At 44.6% G+C, this 16,278-nt stretch overlaps 1 protein-coding gene across 17 annotated transcripts in view; it reads right to left on the reverse strand.

Moving 5' to 3' along the window:
• NEDD4L (NEDD4 like E3 ubiquitin protein ligase) overlaps nucleotides 1–16,278 on the reverse strand; it is a 368,857-nt gene that overhangs the window by 318,277 nt on the left and 34,302 nt on the right. The window contains exon 1 of one of the 17 annotated variants that reach the window (XM_074022445.1): nucleotides 3,682–4,009. The exons of the other annotated variants lie outside the window; for them this stretch is intronic. The gene's annotated coding sequence lies outside the window, so the exon portion shown is untranslated. Of the gene's footprint in view, nucleotides 1–3,681; nucleotides 4,010–16,278 lie in introns of those variants that run through there. 17 annotated transcript variants of the gene reach the window in all.

Genomic DNA, 16,278 nt, shown 5'->3' on the forward strand with positions numbered 1-16,278 from the left:
GTCCCATCCGCCTGTCCAGGCCTCGGTGCATCTCTCACTGCCTCTCTCTGTTGCAGACAGATCCAATTATTCCCCATGCAGTGGGAGCAACAACTTTAAGCAGCAGCTTTTGCCGCTCCTTCAGCCTGACCTGGCTTCCCCCAATCTGTTCACCCGGGAATTTTTCAGGCTCAGCCATCATCCATGTCATTTGCACCTTCCCAGAGCAAGCACCTGGCACCCAGACCCTCAGTAAGAATCTGCTGAATAAATGTCCCCCGCTTTGCCTGCCTCCATGGCCCTGGGTGCCAAGCACAGTGTGTAGCTCAATAAATACTACTGGACAAGCAGCCCATGCAGGAGCAGAAGAACCCAGATGAGTGACACTGGAGTGAGTTGGGAGTGGAAGGAAAGAATATAGGAATAAAACAATGAGAACCTCTCAACATCATCTTGTGAAACATCTAGAAAAGCACCAAAATCTAAGTGAATACACAATCAACAGGCATCCAAAACCTTAGACACATACCTAGACCCTCTAATGTGTCAGCACAGTGGTGAGCAAAGGGCTAACGACATGGGGTGCTTGTTTTTAAACTCACAGGCCATGAACAGGGAAATCCCTTCTTTGTTTTGTTTAAAGTGCTCTTTCTAGAGGCATTCACGGCAATAAAGTCGTACAGCCTACCTATTTCTTAGTTGTAATTTGGAATCATCTGTCTTCCAGGCCATACCTTCAACGGCGGGGTTTGTAAGGCCCTCAAGGTGCAGCCACCTACGCAGTCAGGCTCCTCCATGCTGTGCCTTGCAGAGGCACTCCACTCAGCAAAATGATGGTGGGGCCATCTACACAGCAGGGGTGGAGTCCATGGAGAAGGGGAAGGGCTCTGAGGTGTGATTCCGAATGAGCACAGTCCACTGGGGCTGAGCATGGGAGAATGGGGGTATTCCAGACACAGGAAATGGCCAGGGCACAGTCAGGCACAAGAATGCCAGTTGAAATGGGTGCAGTCGTCCAGCCAGCCAGGGTGGTAAAAGGTAACGGTGCGGGAGTGGCCAGGCGCAGTGGCTCATGCCTGTAATCCCAACACTATGGGAGGCTGAGGCGGGCAGATCACTTGAGCCTGGGAGCTCAAGACCAGCCTGGGCAACATGGAGAAATCCAGTCTCCATAAAAAATACAAAAATTAGCCAGGTGGGGTGGCATGTGCCTGTGGTCCCAGCTATCTGGGAGGCTGTGGCAGGAGGATCATGTGAGCCCAGAAGGTCAAGCCTGTAATAAGCTATGAACGTGCCACTGCACTCCAGCCTGGGTATCAGACTGAGATCCTATCTCGGAAAAAAAAAAAAAGAAAAGAAAAATTTTTTTTAAAAAAAGGGTGCAAGAGTCCCAGGAGGAGACGTCACAAAGGCAAGAAGGTAGCAGATAAGGAGGACTCTGCAAGCTGCACCAGGAAATTGGGCCTTTATTCCGCAGGTAGTGGAAAGTGCCTTATGCCAATCCATGCTGTATCTGCCACCACCTGTGGCAGTGTAATGAGGAAAGAAAAGAGTCAGGCTTCAGGAAACCAGCCCACAGCACTGCCTCAATCACTCTGGAAGCCCCTGGAGCTGGGACTGCATGTCCTGCTCTAGCAATCGGCGGGGCAGGTAGCCATTTTTAAAGAGTGGCTCCAACTTTATAAGGGACAGTATAATTCCTCCAAGTTTAACCTATTTTAGATGTTCTGTATCATTCTTCTGAAAAGTTCAATTTCCTTATTCTGTGGAACAGAGTATTTATGACGTTTGGAGAGTCGATGAGAACTCTCCTCCTCCGGCGTAAATTGTGCAACGTTTGACCTCTGCATTCTGTCATCAGACAACACATGAGCACGTAGCAGATATAAGACTAGCACCAACTGCACCGCACTTCTTTCCGTGAGAAAGTTTCAACTGCTCAGCATGAAACACAAATAGGCGCACAGTAGTGAATTCAAGGTATCCAGCTTCAATTTGGGTGGGGTGGGAGATTTTTTTTTTAACCCCACCTAGAGACAACTCTAGTTCCCTACTCCTACTTTTCAAGAAAAACCTGTTAAACAGTATTCTCTGGTAGCCTAAGGGACAAATACAATTTTGAAATGTTATTACTAACCAACTATGATAGCTTGGGAGGCTGAGTGAGAATGAGTGATTAATACGCTGTCTTATGCATTTCTTACCAAACATCTATCATTCAAGATGCCTGTAAAATGAGTACTTCTTGAAAATCTTCTATGTGAAATGCACCATGCTACATGTCAAAAAAAAAACTTAAAAATCAGTATATTTAGCAAAATCCATGCTCCCAAAAGCTCACAATCTGCAAAAAGAACCTATTTCCATCACCCCTTCATTGAAATGTCCCGTTGCCTAAGTGACACTCATATTACAAGCCCCTGGTCATTTACCTTAAAAAAGAATCTGTCCAAAAACTGTTGAAACATCAGTCAAAAGAGGGAATACATGGATTTTTTTTTTGGTACCAGGGAAAGAATTTTACCTTTTAATCTGTGAATCTTAAATTCCACATAAACTGAAACTCTGCTTGTATGCACACATCTCAACTGCTATTGCCTTCATGCTCTTACATGAACTCTTCTAGATCAGAACATTCTCTTCTGCTTGTCTTCCCCTTCATAACAGCAGGTGCAGAGCTGTGCTGAGTGGCTTGCAGAGCCAGTACGTGAACGGTGGTGGTTCCTACTCATCTCCATTCACTCTAAACAGTTTATCAACATTCCTCAAACAACTTTCGTACCTCCCAGATCAAAGTCTCACCAGAGATGCCCTGCCTAGTGCTCCTTCCCCACCCGTTCAGCATCTGTGATCTCTGCTCTGCCCCTTGGATGCCCCGGGCCTGGGCATACTATGCCTGAGAACCACTTCCACCCTCAATTCAAATGAGAGTTGCTGGGCAATCTTTCCTGCCTTCTATACACAATCCCCCACCCCAAATCCTGAATACACACATGGGGATCTGAACGCAGCATGCCGTCACCCATCTTACATGTAAAATGGGAAACACAGCAAGACGTGCAGTTGGTGCATCTACACTTTTATCTCCTACATTGCCAACTCCTCCAGCTAGCGTCCGGATGAAAGGATCTCCCCCAAAAAAGGAGGATGCTGGTGACAAGTCAAAGGGCCTGCCCCAACTTCTGCCCCCTGCCATCCCCTCTTTTACTCACATCTGTAACTTGGTTCTTCCAGGGCTTATTTACTTGGCTCGGAGTTGACACGAAGCTACAAAGAAAACCTAATATGTGGAATAACAGAGTCATGAGTTCCAGACATGACACTTAATGGCTGAATGTGGCATCCCTTACAAAAGCAAGAGTGAAGGGCAGTGGGTAAGCAACACAGTTCCCAGGGCATGTAGCGGCTTGAGTTTTCTAAAAGCATGGAATGAGTCCCCTGTGGTATCTGGTTGCCAAAGGAGCTTCTACAGTCTCAGGCAACGTGAATAACGCTATTATATGTGCATTTACATTAAGACAAACTCTCATGCCACAGTGCAGATCACAGCACAGCAGTTAAGAAAGCAGGTTCTAGAGGACTCCTACCTAAATGAAAACTCTGGTTCCTCCTCTCACTAGCTGCTAGAACATGGGCAAGCTATGAAACCTTTTTGAGAATCAAACGCCTCATTTGTAAGATGGGGATAAAGCAAATACTTACTTATACTCTAGGTTGGAGTGAAAACGAAATGCGTAAGTCCATGGAAAGCACTGAGCAACGGTGCCAGGCACAGAGGAGGCATTCAGTAAAGGGAGCAGGTACTGGCGATTCACCATTCTGCCAGCAGCCACGATGCACTGGGCACCAGCACATACCAGCCCCCATCAGGAAATGTGCACATCCCATCTCATCTCGTTTCATCTTCATTTTATTCATGAGGAACTGAGAGTCCAAGAAGGTTCAATCATTTGCCCAGGGACAAAGAAGTGCATATGAACTCAGGAACTGAGCGACTCCAAAACCTAAGCTCTGTGACCCTGATAACACTAAAGGGCTCTGGAGCCTTCCCTCACTGTGCCAAATTCTGGTCACCACACTTTAGGAAAGATACAGAGCAACTGGAACCTAGCCAGGGAAGAGCAAGCATATGGTAGGTGGCAGCAGGTCTGAGAAAGGCTGTAGGAACACAGGCTCAACCTGGCTCTCTCTCAGCTTGCATGGTGGAAGGAAGGTCAGTGTGTAAAACGGACAAGAAGGCAGATTTCACCTCAAATTAGAGAAGGATATTTTCATCTCTGTTACTATACCAAGGGTGAAGTAAGGTGCTTCAGGAGGTAGTGAGTTCCCTGTCAGGAGGAATACTCAAACATCAGCTAGAAGGCACTTCCTGGACAGGGGACCTGCTTGGTTGTTGGACTCAAAGACTTTTAGATTCTCATCCAAGCTAAGTCTACTATTTGAAGGTTGCTTTTGAAACAACATACTTCTGTGAAAAATCTTCTACCGAAAGAACAAGTGACAAAGTCTGAAACCTCAAACGCAATAAAATAAATCACAGGTGTGGCTGGGTGCATCGGCTCACACCTGTAATCCCAGAATTTTGGGAAGCCAAGGTGGGTGGATCAATTGACGTCAGAAATTCAAGACCCGTCTGGCCAACATGGCGAATCTCCATCTCTACTAAAAATACAAAAATTAGCCAGGCGTGGTGGCACACACCTGTAGTACCAGCTATTACCAGCTATTTGGGAGGCTGAGGCAGGAGAATCACTTGAACCAGGAGGTGAAGGTTGTAGTGAGCCAAGATCGCATCACTGCACTCCAGCCTGGGCAACAGAGCAAAACTCCGTTTAAAAAAAAAAAAAATTATGGGTGTTATCTGGATAATATCACTGTGATGTGAAAGGGTAATACATCAGAGAAAACGAGAGGAACCAACAAAAGCCCAGGAGTTCTCATACCAAAGAAAACAAGGAGGTTCTACCAGCTGCACTCAGATCTCACGGCCCAATGACAAAAACTTTTAAGGTCCCCCCAAGGCACATGTTAATTTACACTTACAGTAAAACCTCCTACTGGGTCCCTAAACCAGTCACACACAGTTTCAATAAATCCATCCCCAAAGCAGTAAGCAAGACCGTAACATCAAAAGGAAGAAGAATGAAGGTGAGGCTAACCAAGAATCACAGATAAAGTCCACCCTCTAAGAAAAGGAAATTTAGGCCGGGCGCAGCGGCTCACGCCTGTAATCCCAGTACTTTGGGAGGATGAGGCAAGCGGATCACAAGGTGAAGAGTTCAAGACCAGCCTGACCAACATGGTGAAACCCCGTCTCTACTAAAAATACAAAAATTACAGGCATGACGGCACATGCCTGTAATCCCAGCTACTCGGGAGGCTGAGGCAGGAGAGTCACTTGAGCTCGGGAGATGGCGGTTGCAGTGACCTGAGATAGCACCACTGTACTCCAGCCTGGGCAACAGAGTGAGACGCCATCTCAAAAAAAAAAAAAAAAAAAAGGAAAATGAAATTTGGACGCAGACACAAAATAAAGACACAGGGAGAAGATGACTGACTGGGAGCCTCAGAGAAACCAACCCTCATGACGCCTTGATCTCAGGCTTCTGGCCTGTAGAACTGCCAGGAAAGAATATCCACTTAGTTTAAGCCACAGCCCTAGCGGACAAGCCCTTGCTCTCAATGGATGCAGTTCTCCCATTCACCTTTCACTTTTCTGAGATGCATTTGAAATCATTTGAATCCAAAGGTTCAAGTGTAATTTTAAACCACTCATCACCCCATCCCATTCAGTGCCTATCAACCACTTCCAAAAGCTTTCTCTGAAATCGGTAACTCACATTAGTTACATTTGCCCCAGCCAATTCTTTCTATGGAAAGACAGAATTATGAAATATGGCCAGGCGTGGTGGTTCACGCCTATAATCCCAGCTCTTTGGAAGTCCGAGGCCTGTGGATCACCTGAGGTCAGGAACTCAAGACCAGCCTGGCCAACATGGCGAAATCCCATCTCTACTAAAAATACAAAAAATTAGTCAGGTGTGGTGGCGTGCATCTGTAATCCCAGCTACTGAGGAGGCTGAGGCAGGAGAATCGCTTGAACCCGGAAGGTAAAGGTTGTACTGAGCCGAGATCGCGCCACTGCACTCCAGCCTGGGCGACAGAGCGAGACTCCATCTCAAAAAAAAAAAAAAAAGAATTAGGAAATAAAATTTGAATGGGTAGAACGGCAATATATACGAATTAGGTTTTCTCTGAGGCCAATTCTTGCACATTATGGAGCAAAAGCTAACGTATTTTCTTATGAGCAGGTTGGAAGCTGTAAGCGAGTGGGGACCTTATCTATCTGTCCAGTGCCAGATCCAGGGCACATGGAGTGGTGTCTGGCCAGTAAGTGGAATTCAATAAATATTTGTTGAATTCAAGAATACCTGGCTTTTCTTCCCACAAGTAAACTGGAACATCTCATAGCAAAATACCAAGTAAAGGTGAATACAAATACACCAGTCAGTAGGATCAACATAACTGCCACACTTGAATGACAAATTTCACTCTCAGCTTCCTCATAGCCAGGGCAACAATGGAAACCAAGCTTCTATTTATACTGATTTATGGTGCAAAAAAAAGTTCTCTAAATATTTACAAAATGGATATTGAGTAATAAAAACCATGTCCCCAGCTGCATTTATACAAAAATGCAATAATGAAGTTTATATGTTCCTTTCACAAAAGTAAAATCCATTAATAAAAGCAGAGGGCCTACACATAATACTAAACTTCAACCCAGTTAGATCTATTACTATGAGAGGCTTTGTATATAGAGGCCCAAGGGTAACAAAATAGCAATCCCACTTTAACATAAGAATAAGACACTGGATGGACTGCTTGTCTTTTAAAGAGAAGCCATTCTTACAAGTTTTACAACACACCGGTATGCCACAATCAAGTCTGAGGTGTATCTGAATTTCATACCAATTATGTTATCAAACCTCCATGATAGCCCCCAATAATTCTTGCCTCCTGGACTCACCATCCAGTAGTCGCCTCTCACAATGAATAATGCTGACATGTAACCCACAGGATATTGCAGAAATGACAGAGTGTTACTTCTGGGACTATGTGATAAAAAGACACTGCAGCTTTCCCCTGGTCTCTTGAATCATGTGTCCTGAGGGCAGCCAGCTGCCCTGTAGTGAAGGCATTCACACAGCCCTCAGAGAAGTCCATCTGGCAAGAAACGCAGGCTTCCTGCCAGCAACGGCACTAACTTGCCAGGTATGTGAGTGAGGCAACTTAAAAGCAGGTGCTCCAGTCCCACCCAAGCCCTAGCGGGCATAATGATTGCAGCCTCAGGAGAACCTGAGACATACTCACCCAGCGGAGACATTCTGGGATCTCTGACCCCCAGGAAGTATGTGTGACAGTAAATGCTCATTTTTGTTGGTTGGTTGGTTTGTGTGGAGACGGAGTTTCGCTTTAGTCCAGGCTGGAGTGCAATGGTGCAATCTCAGCTCACCGCAACCCCTGCCTCCCGGCTTCAAGAGATTCTCCTGCCTTAGCCTCCTGAGTAGCTGGGACTACAGGCATGCACAACCACACACGGCTAATTTTGTATTTTTAGTGGAGATGGGGTTTCTCCATGTTGGTCAAGCTGGTCTCGAACTCCCAACCTCAGGTGATCTGCCCGCCTCAGCCTCCCAAAGTGCTGGGATTACAGGCATGAGCCACTGTGCCTGGCCAGTAATGTTCCTTGTTTTCAGCCACTAAGCTTTGAGGCAATCTGTACTGCAACATATAACAAAAACTAAGATTCTGGTAACTGGAATTGGTATGCTTGTTAAAAAGAAAAAAAAAAAAAATCCTAAAATGTGTGAGTGACTTTGGAATGTGGCAATGGGCAGGAGCTAGAGAGACTGTAAAAAGAGAGTTAGAAAACCCCTGAAGAGTCCTGGAAAAGCTAGAACCTGGAGGGCCTTTCAGGAGGCTGTGGATGATGGTGTAGAGAGGAAAATGTTACTGGTAACTGGAAAAGGAGTTCTTTGTTATTTCCTGATGGGAAGTTTAGCAATGCTGTTGCCTGCTATAGTGCGGGAGATGGAAAATGTACCTAAGGAGATGGCTGATGTAGCTAAGGCAATTTCCAGAGTGTTGAAAGTCCCACCTATAAAATCCTTTGTTAAGAAGTCAGGAAAAAATCCAAAGCAATGGCTCAGAGAACAATACTGGCAAACCAAAGGCCCTAAGAAGTAAGGGTGTTGTCCCTCAGCAGTCTCCACAGAAGTCCAATGTTTAAAAAGTGAACTCCAATGAGATTCATAGGACATCCGCAACGCTTTTAAAAGAATTACACCAGCAGAACCTCATCAGGTTGGACTCTTGGACTGAAAGGCACAGAAACAGTACAAAATTATTACTGGCAGGATACAGAGTGAGAAATCTACTCAGATGGAAACAGGTTAACTTTTACTGAAAAGAAAGAACGAATGTGTGACATAATGAATGCTTATTGTTTTCATATGCTAAATTTTGAGGCAATTTGTTATACAACATTAGATAACTAACATATTAATAATATATTTTTCCCTAAAACATAATCTTTTTCAAGATTATTCGTCTAATTCTCTTGGATTCAAAAGTACTTTTTTGAATAGAAAATAGTGAAGAAAGTCAATTTACAGCCTTGTTGATACTTAAAAATATATCAGACATGTGACCGTCTATCTTGTGTGGAAATATCAGAACAACGAAAAGGCTAAAAACGAGGGACTTGAAAGTTTTTCCCTAATATTTTTGGAGAGTAAAGGTTTGTTTTCCTACATGAGTAATACATTCAAATAGTTCAAAATATATGTATCAGAATGTACACCATAAAAACATCCGTCTCTCACTCTGCTCCTCAACCTGCCAGTCTCTCCTACCCCCCGCCACACCCACATCCAGAGCCCCCACCCTGCAGGGAACCACTACCATTAGTTTCTTAGGAATTCTTTCCAAGTTTCTTATGGATCCACAAGCAAATATGAAAATCTCATCTTATTTTCTCCCTGCTGACACAACAGGTAGGACATTTTACACAGTATTTTGCATCTCGGGAAGCTTTAAATTAGCTGGCAAGGCGTTCAATCAAAGCTTTATTTTCTGGCAAAAGATATGGATAACAGATGTTCTACAGAGCTCAATGGAGTTAGAGTCAAATGTTTTAAAGGATTAAAAGTCAAAATAAAATATGTATGAAATTCAACAACTGAAACTTCAATATCTGTAAGCAAAATCTACCCAAACCAAAGAGTACATCCCTCATGTTTCAATGGTTAAAAACAAAGTAAAACTCAAAATATTAATTAGCAGGAATCCTACCCATCCCTTAATCACAGAACCAGCTGTAAAATCTGTTACAAATTGTACAATCTGACCTAACATAAATGATTAACAAAGACACTTGTCTCCATCTAACTCTGAGGTTTAGGTTCCTGAAAACTCTCTTAGGAGAATCAGCAGTTAATTAGTGTAAAATAAAAGATTCTCTTTTTAATAGACAGAGAAAAAGAATTGGTTGCAAAAATATAGTTTGGAAGTAAGTTATGAAAGCTGTTTAAAATAAAGAAAAGCATACTAAATACAGAATTAATGACACTTCATGTATCTTACCAACAATGGGACCTATATTTTCATTTATCAAATTTCCCCATTTCACCCTCTTTCTTCTATAAATAAGGTTCAAAACTGTGACATCATCTCAGATGCCTCCGTTCTGAAGCTTGGGTTCACTTTGCTTTTGCAAGGCCTCCAATCCTTTTACTTGCCCTGAGATTGCCTCATGATCTTGCACACTCATTTCCCTCCAGCCTCTTCCTTCCTCAGTCCATCCTGCAGGGCGCAGAGATGAATTTTCCTGAAGCATGGTTTTACAGTGTCACCCTGGGTTCAGCCCCCAGAATGACCCCCCACACTGGGTAGACGACCAAGTCCACACTGCTGCCTGGCACACAGCCCTCCACACTGACCCCATCCCATAGCTCCGTGCACACCTCCTGCTGCGTCACATCTGTGGCCCACACACCTTCACTGATGCATCGCCACTCATATCAGTTCTCACTCTTAACAGATAACCATTTTTCTCACTGGCTTGAACCATGTTCCCCCAGAATTCACGTTGGAGCCTTAACCTTCAGTACCCAGAATGGGACTGTGACTGGGACTTTAAAGAAGTGATTAAGTTAAAATGAGGCCATTACACTGGGCTCTAATCCAATATGACTGATGAGGAAATGTGGACACGCAATGAGACACCAGGAGGTATCTGTGCCCAAAGACAAGACCAGGCTGGGTGCAGTGGCTCACACCTGCAATCCTAGCATGTTGAGGGGCTGAGATGGGAGGATCACTTGAGCCCAGGAATTCAAGATCAGGCTGGGCAACACAGGAAGACCCAGTCTCTACCAAAAATACAAAAGTTAGCTGGGCACTGCGGGACACACCTGTAGTCCCAGCTACTCTGGAGGATGGGGTGGGAGGATCTCTTGAGCCCAGGAAGCTGAGGCTGCAATGAGCCATGATCATACCACTGCATTCCAGCCTAGGTGAGAGATGAAGACCCTGTCTCAAAAAAAAAAGCAAAACAAAACAAAAAAACAACAACAAGACATAGTGAGAAGGTTGCCAGGTGGCCACCTGCAAGCCAAGGAGAGAGGCTTCAGGGAAAACCAAACCTGCTGACACCTTGATTTTAGACTTCTAGCCTCCAGAACTGTGAGAAAATAAATATCTATTGTTTAAGCCACCCAGTCTGTGGTGTTTTGCTATGGCAGCCCTCAAAAACTAATACACCACCACCCCAATCCTTCCTTCTACAATGTTAAAGCTCACCCCATTTTTCATGGTTTTATTTAGATATAATTTATAAGCAATTTACCCATTTAAAGTATACAATAGTTTTGAGTATATCCAGAGTCGTCCAAGCATCCTCACAATCTAAGAATATTTCATCACTTGAGGAAAAAGAAATTCTGTACCCATTAGCAGTTAGTCCTCGTTTCCTTCCTCTTCCAGCCCTATGCAACCACTAATCTACTTTCCACCTCTGTGGATTTGCCCGTTGCAAACATTCCATGTAATCACACAATATGTGGTCTTTTGTGCCCGGATTCGTTCAGTTCCCACAATGTTTTCCAGGTTCATCTGTGTTGCAATATGTATGAATGCTTCATTCCCTTTTATGGCAGCATAGTATTTCACGGTATGGATATACCACATTTTGTTTATCCATTCACCAGCTGATGAACATTTGATTTGTTTCCGTTTTTTTTTTTTTTTTTTTTTGAGACGGAGTCTCACTCTGTCGCCCAGGCTGGAGTGCAGTGGTGCTATCTCAGCTCACTGCAAGCTCTGCCTCCCAGGTGCACGCCATTCTCCTGCCTCAGCCTCCTGAGTAGCTGGGACTACAGGCCCCGCCACCACGCCCAGCTAATTTTTTTGTATTTTTAGTAGAGACGGGGTTTCACTCTATTAGCCAGGATGGTTCCAATCTCCTGACCTTGTGATCCACCCACCTCGGTCTCCCAAAGTGCTGGGATTACAGGCGTGAGCCACCGCACCCAGCCCCTGATTTGTTTCTGTTTTTTGAGCCCACCTAAATTTAAAGTCTTACTTCCGTCCCACAGTATGAACTGATTTAGAGGTATACTCCCTCCCCTTCCAAAATCCTATGTAACAATGTATAAATCATTTAGATCAGTACCTGGTGCTAAATCATTACACAATTAGTTACTGTCATGTTATTGTGAACCACTGCAGCACTTCCTTCCTGTATATATACCACTAACTGGGACATTCTTTATGATTACTGATCTTTTATGTTCATTCGGTCAATAAACATTTACTGAGCCTTTACTGGTATTAACTGCTATTAAGTCACCGGTTAACAAAACAGGTACCGTCTCTACGCTTAGAAATCTTAACCTGTTAAGATACCTACTAAGAATTTAAGTTCCTGCTAAGAACGTATATGCTTTTGACTGATTAACAGAAACTGATCGGAAGGGACATTTAAAAAGAATGATTGATGAATAAAACTGCTTCCCATCACCTTATTTGTAATATAGAAATATCAGAAACAGCCCAAGAACACAAAAATATGTATCAAAGAACTAAGTGAACATCCACATAATGGGATGCTTCACAATCATGTACAATGCTTACCAAAGCTTTTTTTTTTTTTTTTTTTTGAGATAGAGTCTTGCTCTTGTCACCCAGGCTGGAGTGCAGTGGTGCAATCTTAGCTCACTGCAACCTCCACTCACTACAACCTCTGCTTCCCAGGTTCAAGCAATTCTCCTGCCTCAGCCGCTCAAGTAGCTGGGACTACAGGCATGCACCACCATGCCCGGCTAATTTTTGTGTTCTTAGTAGGGACAGGGTTTCACCATGTTGGCCGGGCTGGTCTTGAACTCCTGACCTCAGGTGATCCACTCGTCTCAGCCCCCCAAAGTGCTGGGATTACAGGCGTGAGCCAATGCACCCGGCCCATAGCTTTTTTTTAAGAAAAGAAAATGCTTATAGATTTAAAAGGCAGCATACCAAATGCATAAACAGTACTATCTCAATGTGTAAAAGAATATTTATTAGAAGGCCGGGCACGGTGGCTCATGCCTGTAATCCCAGTACTTTGGGAGGCAGAGGCGGGTGGATCACGAGATCAAGAGTTCAAGCCCAGCCTGGCCAACATGGTGAAACCCCGTCTCTACTAAAAATTAGAAAAATTAGGGCATTGTGGCAGGCTCCTATAATCCCAGTGACTCAGGAGGCTGAGGCAGGAGAATCGCTTGAACCCGGGAGGCAGGGGTTGCAGTGAGCTGAGATCATGCTATTGCACTCCAGTCTGGGTGATAAGAGCAAGACTCCATCCCCCGCCCAAAAAAAATAATAATTCATTAGCAAACAATTAGAATAAAAAGATGGCAAACTACATTTAGTCCTAGATTACAATCATTTCCTGTACCATTCCTTTCTAAAATGAAAAAAAAAAAATGCATCATTTCACTCTAAAATACAATAAATAGCCCTATCACGCACAATGAGGGATTATTAGATTAGGTAGTTACCACCAACTATAAGGATGGTGTCACTGAGGTAAATAGGCAATTTCAGTTCTATGCAAAACACATTTGTTATGGAGAAACTGCCTGGAAGAAAACCAGAAAGTTCAGCACAGAGTCAGCCAACTCTTAATTTTTTTCTATAATAATTAAGGTAAGTGCTCTGAAGCAGGGACAAGGGTTCAGCCTGCACCACACAGGTTCAGAAACAAGAGTGGAAAAACAAAACATAAATCAAGGCTGCAGTTCAGCATCAGGGCAGGAAAAGATATGAGATTCTGTGTGTTTCGCTTTGTTTTGACCGAGTTAATTCCAGCATCCAGATTTCCTAAAGTGTTCAAACGTCCCTTTGTACAAATAACAATAAATTCTCTGCTTTAAAAAATGGGTTGTGTTCCAAAATTTCATTTGGAAGCTAGTTGTCTAAAACTCGGAATGCATATTCCCAAACAAAAATGAAGTGCCAAAACTAGACCACAAATGTCCCTTAATGCACAATGTAGCTGAGAAACCCTAGGTTTTTTATTCATTGAAAGTAGCAGAGAACACTATTACTGTAACATTATCACATAGGAGGCTTTCAAAGACCCAGACAACTTTTTATTTCTGGAGTTCTGATGCTGAGGACTCCGGCCCTCACATTTCATACCCCCCAGCCCCCTACCACCTTCCAATTCTACCTCTCCCCACTCCCAACAAAACTGCTTGCTTTTTTTTTTTTTTTTTTTGAGACGGAGTCTCGCTCTGTCGCCCAGGCTGGAGTGCAGTGGCCAGATCTCAGCTCACTACAAGCTCCGCCTCCCGGGTTCCCGCCATTCTCCTGCCTCAGCCTCCCGAGTAGCTGGGACTACAGGGGCCCGCCACCTCGCCCGGCTAGTTTTTTTGTATTTTTTAGTAGAGACGGGGTTTCACCGTGTTAGCCAGCATGGTCTCAATCTCCTGACCTCGTGATCCGCCCGTCTCGGCCTCCCAAAGTGCTGGGATTACAGGCGTGAGCCACCGCGCCCGGCCGAAACTGCTTTCTTAAAAGCTTGACGGGGCTGCTGTAGGGAACTGTTGCCCTCGCTTCCTGGTAGGGTTTCAGGAAGATCAAAGAAGTAACAGTTTTCCTGGGGCAGCTCCCAGGCTCCAACTCACTCCACCAGTTACTAAATAATGGCTTTGTCTTTTTCTTGCTTGCTTAATCTTGATGGTTAACACACGTACCACTCTCTCGCTCCTTATTTAGAGCAGTCAAGTGAGGCTACACATCTCAACCTGGGGGCATCCGTCCCTAGTAAGCCTGCAGGTACAGGAATGAAGTACATTTGCCTTCTCGCTCATCTGGCCCTTCTCTCTATAGCAGTATCTGTCTTCTTCCTAACAGTTTTTCCAACAAATGATCTACACGGTGGTTCCAGCTAATGAATGTAAAGCCTCCCACCTTTCCAGACCAGAAAAGTCTCGAGGGAATAACGATCTCTAACAGAAATAATCCCACTTTACTGCCCGTATCAAACCCACAAGCTTCAGGTTATCAAACATGTGAGAACCAAAAACCTCAAAGGGTGGATGCAAATCTAAAGCTTTGACCAGAACTCTGAAACCTGAGTAAGAGATGCTCGTGTGAAACCGCTGTGCATATGCCAGAGCCAGGTGTCTGGCGTCTCGCCCAGGTGGGCTCCCCATCTAAAGAGAATCCTAGGCAGGGTGTGGTGGCTCACACCTTTAATCCCAGCACTTTGGGAGGCTGAGGTGGGAGGACTGCTTGAGGCCAGGAGTTCGAGACCAACCTGGGCAAGACAGTGATACCCAGTCTCTACAAAAACTTTAAAACTTATCAAGGCATGATGTTATGCATGGTAACTACTTGGGAGGCTGAGGGAGGTGGGAGGATGGCTTGAGCCCAGGAGTTCAAGGATACAGTGAGCTATGATCATGCCACTACCCCCCAGCCTGGGCAACAGAGTGAGACTCTGTCTCCAAAAATAACATTAATGTTATTATTTGTATTATTATTAAAACAGATAATTCTGCATGAACACTGAATGCCAGCTCCTCGTATTTCCCTGGGGACTACCTTCATTGTCCTTGCTCTCCCTCTCCAATGACACATTCCATATAGAGTTCCCATGCTCACACCTCACCCAGTTTAAAAAGGGAAAAGCAAAATCAAAACCTCCACGATCCCAGTCCCAGGGAAGTGACCCCTCCGGTTCCTCACACACACTCGCCACCAACTCTCATTCTTGAAGCCCACAAATGCCTCCAACTCCACAGCCCATGTGGTGCATGCGGGGAGGTGGCCAAGCGTTCAGATCCCAGAGAGGGCAGGGTGCCTGCATGCCATCGAGGTCTGCCACTTCCCAGCTATGACTTGCGGCAAATCACCAACCTCTCTGAGGCTCAATTTCCCCATCTGTATAATGGGGATACTAGCAGTACCTAAGTTATAGGGTGTTATGAAAGTTGAAAATGAGTATTTTTAAGATCTTAGGGGCAGTAAGTACACTGTGTTTGTTACATGAAATTACTAAGGAAGTGTATGCACACTGCTGTTACCACACCCATCACTACCGCCATTTCAGATTCCCAGAAGGCTTTTTCCAGAAAGCTCCACACCAGAAGTACAGAATCCTAAAGATGAACCCTTAGGAATATCCAAGTACCTCTTTCATTTTAGATATGAAAAAATGAAAGAAATTACGGTCAGAGACATTAAGCCACTTGACCAAGGATACATCGTAATTAAACCCCGGAGCTGAGCCAAGACTCCCAAGAAGGGTGCCTCGTCAGCAGGACTTGCTGGTTATCTGCAGCTCACACACACCCTGCAGGCATGGGTGTCTTCACACATCGCCACACCCAGAAGTAACAAGAGCACCTTCTGGCACTGGGAGTACACGGTACATTTTATCCACACAGTTCCCGTTCACAGTCTCATTTAATCTTCCAACAGCCATACAGGTATTATTTTTCCTCAATGACAGAGATGAAGTGAACTGACACCCATCCAGAGACTAAGCCCAGTTCCACCCAATGCAATCCAGCAGTCTGTTTTCACCACCATAATGTCTCATCAGGTCCCTGAAATCAACCAAGTAGGAAATGCGTTGACCAATAGCACTTTTCACCTTCATCTTCCTCCTCCCTAGGAGGGCCGGAGCAAATCCTGTCGCCCACTGGCTCCCCACGTCACTTTCACCTCAAGAAAAGACCTGACCTT

Source organism: Macaca fascicularis, chromosome 18 (genome assembly GCF_037993035.2).
Source record: "Macaca fascicularis isolate 582-1 chromosome 18, T2T-MFA8v1.1".
Taxonomy (NCBI): Eukaryota; Metazoa; Chordata; class Mammalia; order Primates; family Cercopithecidae; genus Macaca; species Macaca fascicularis.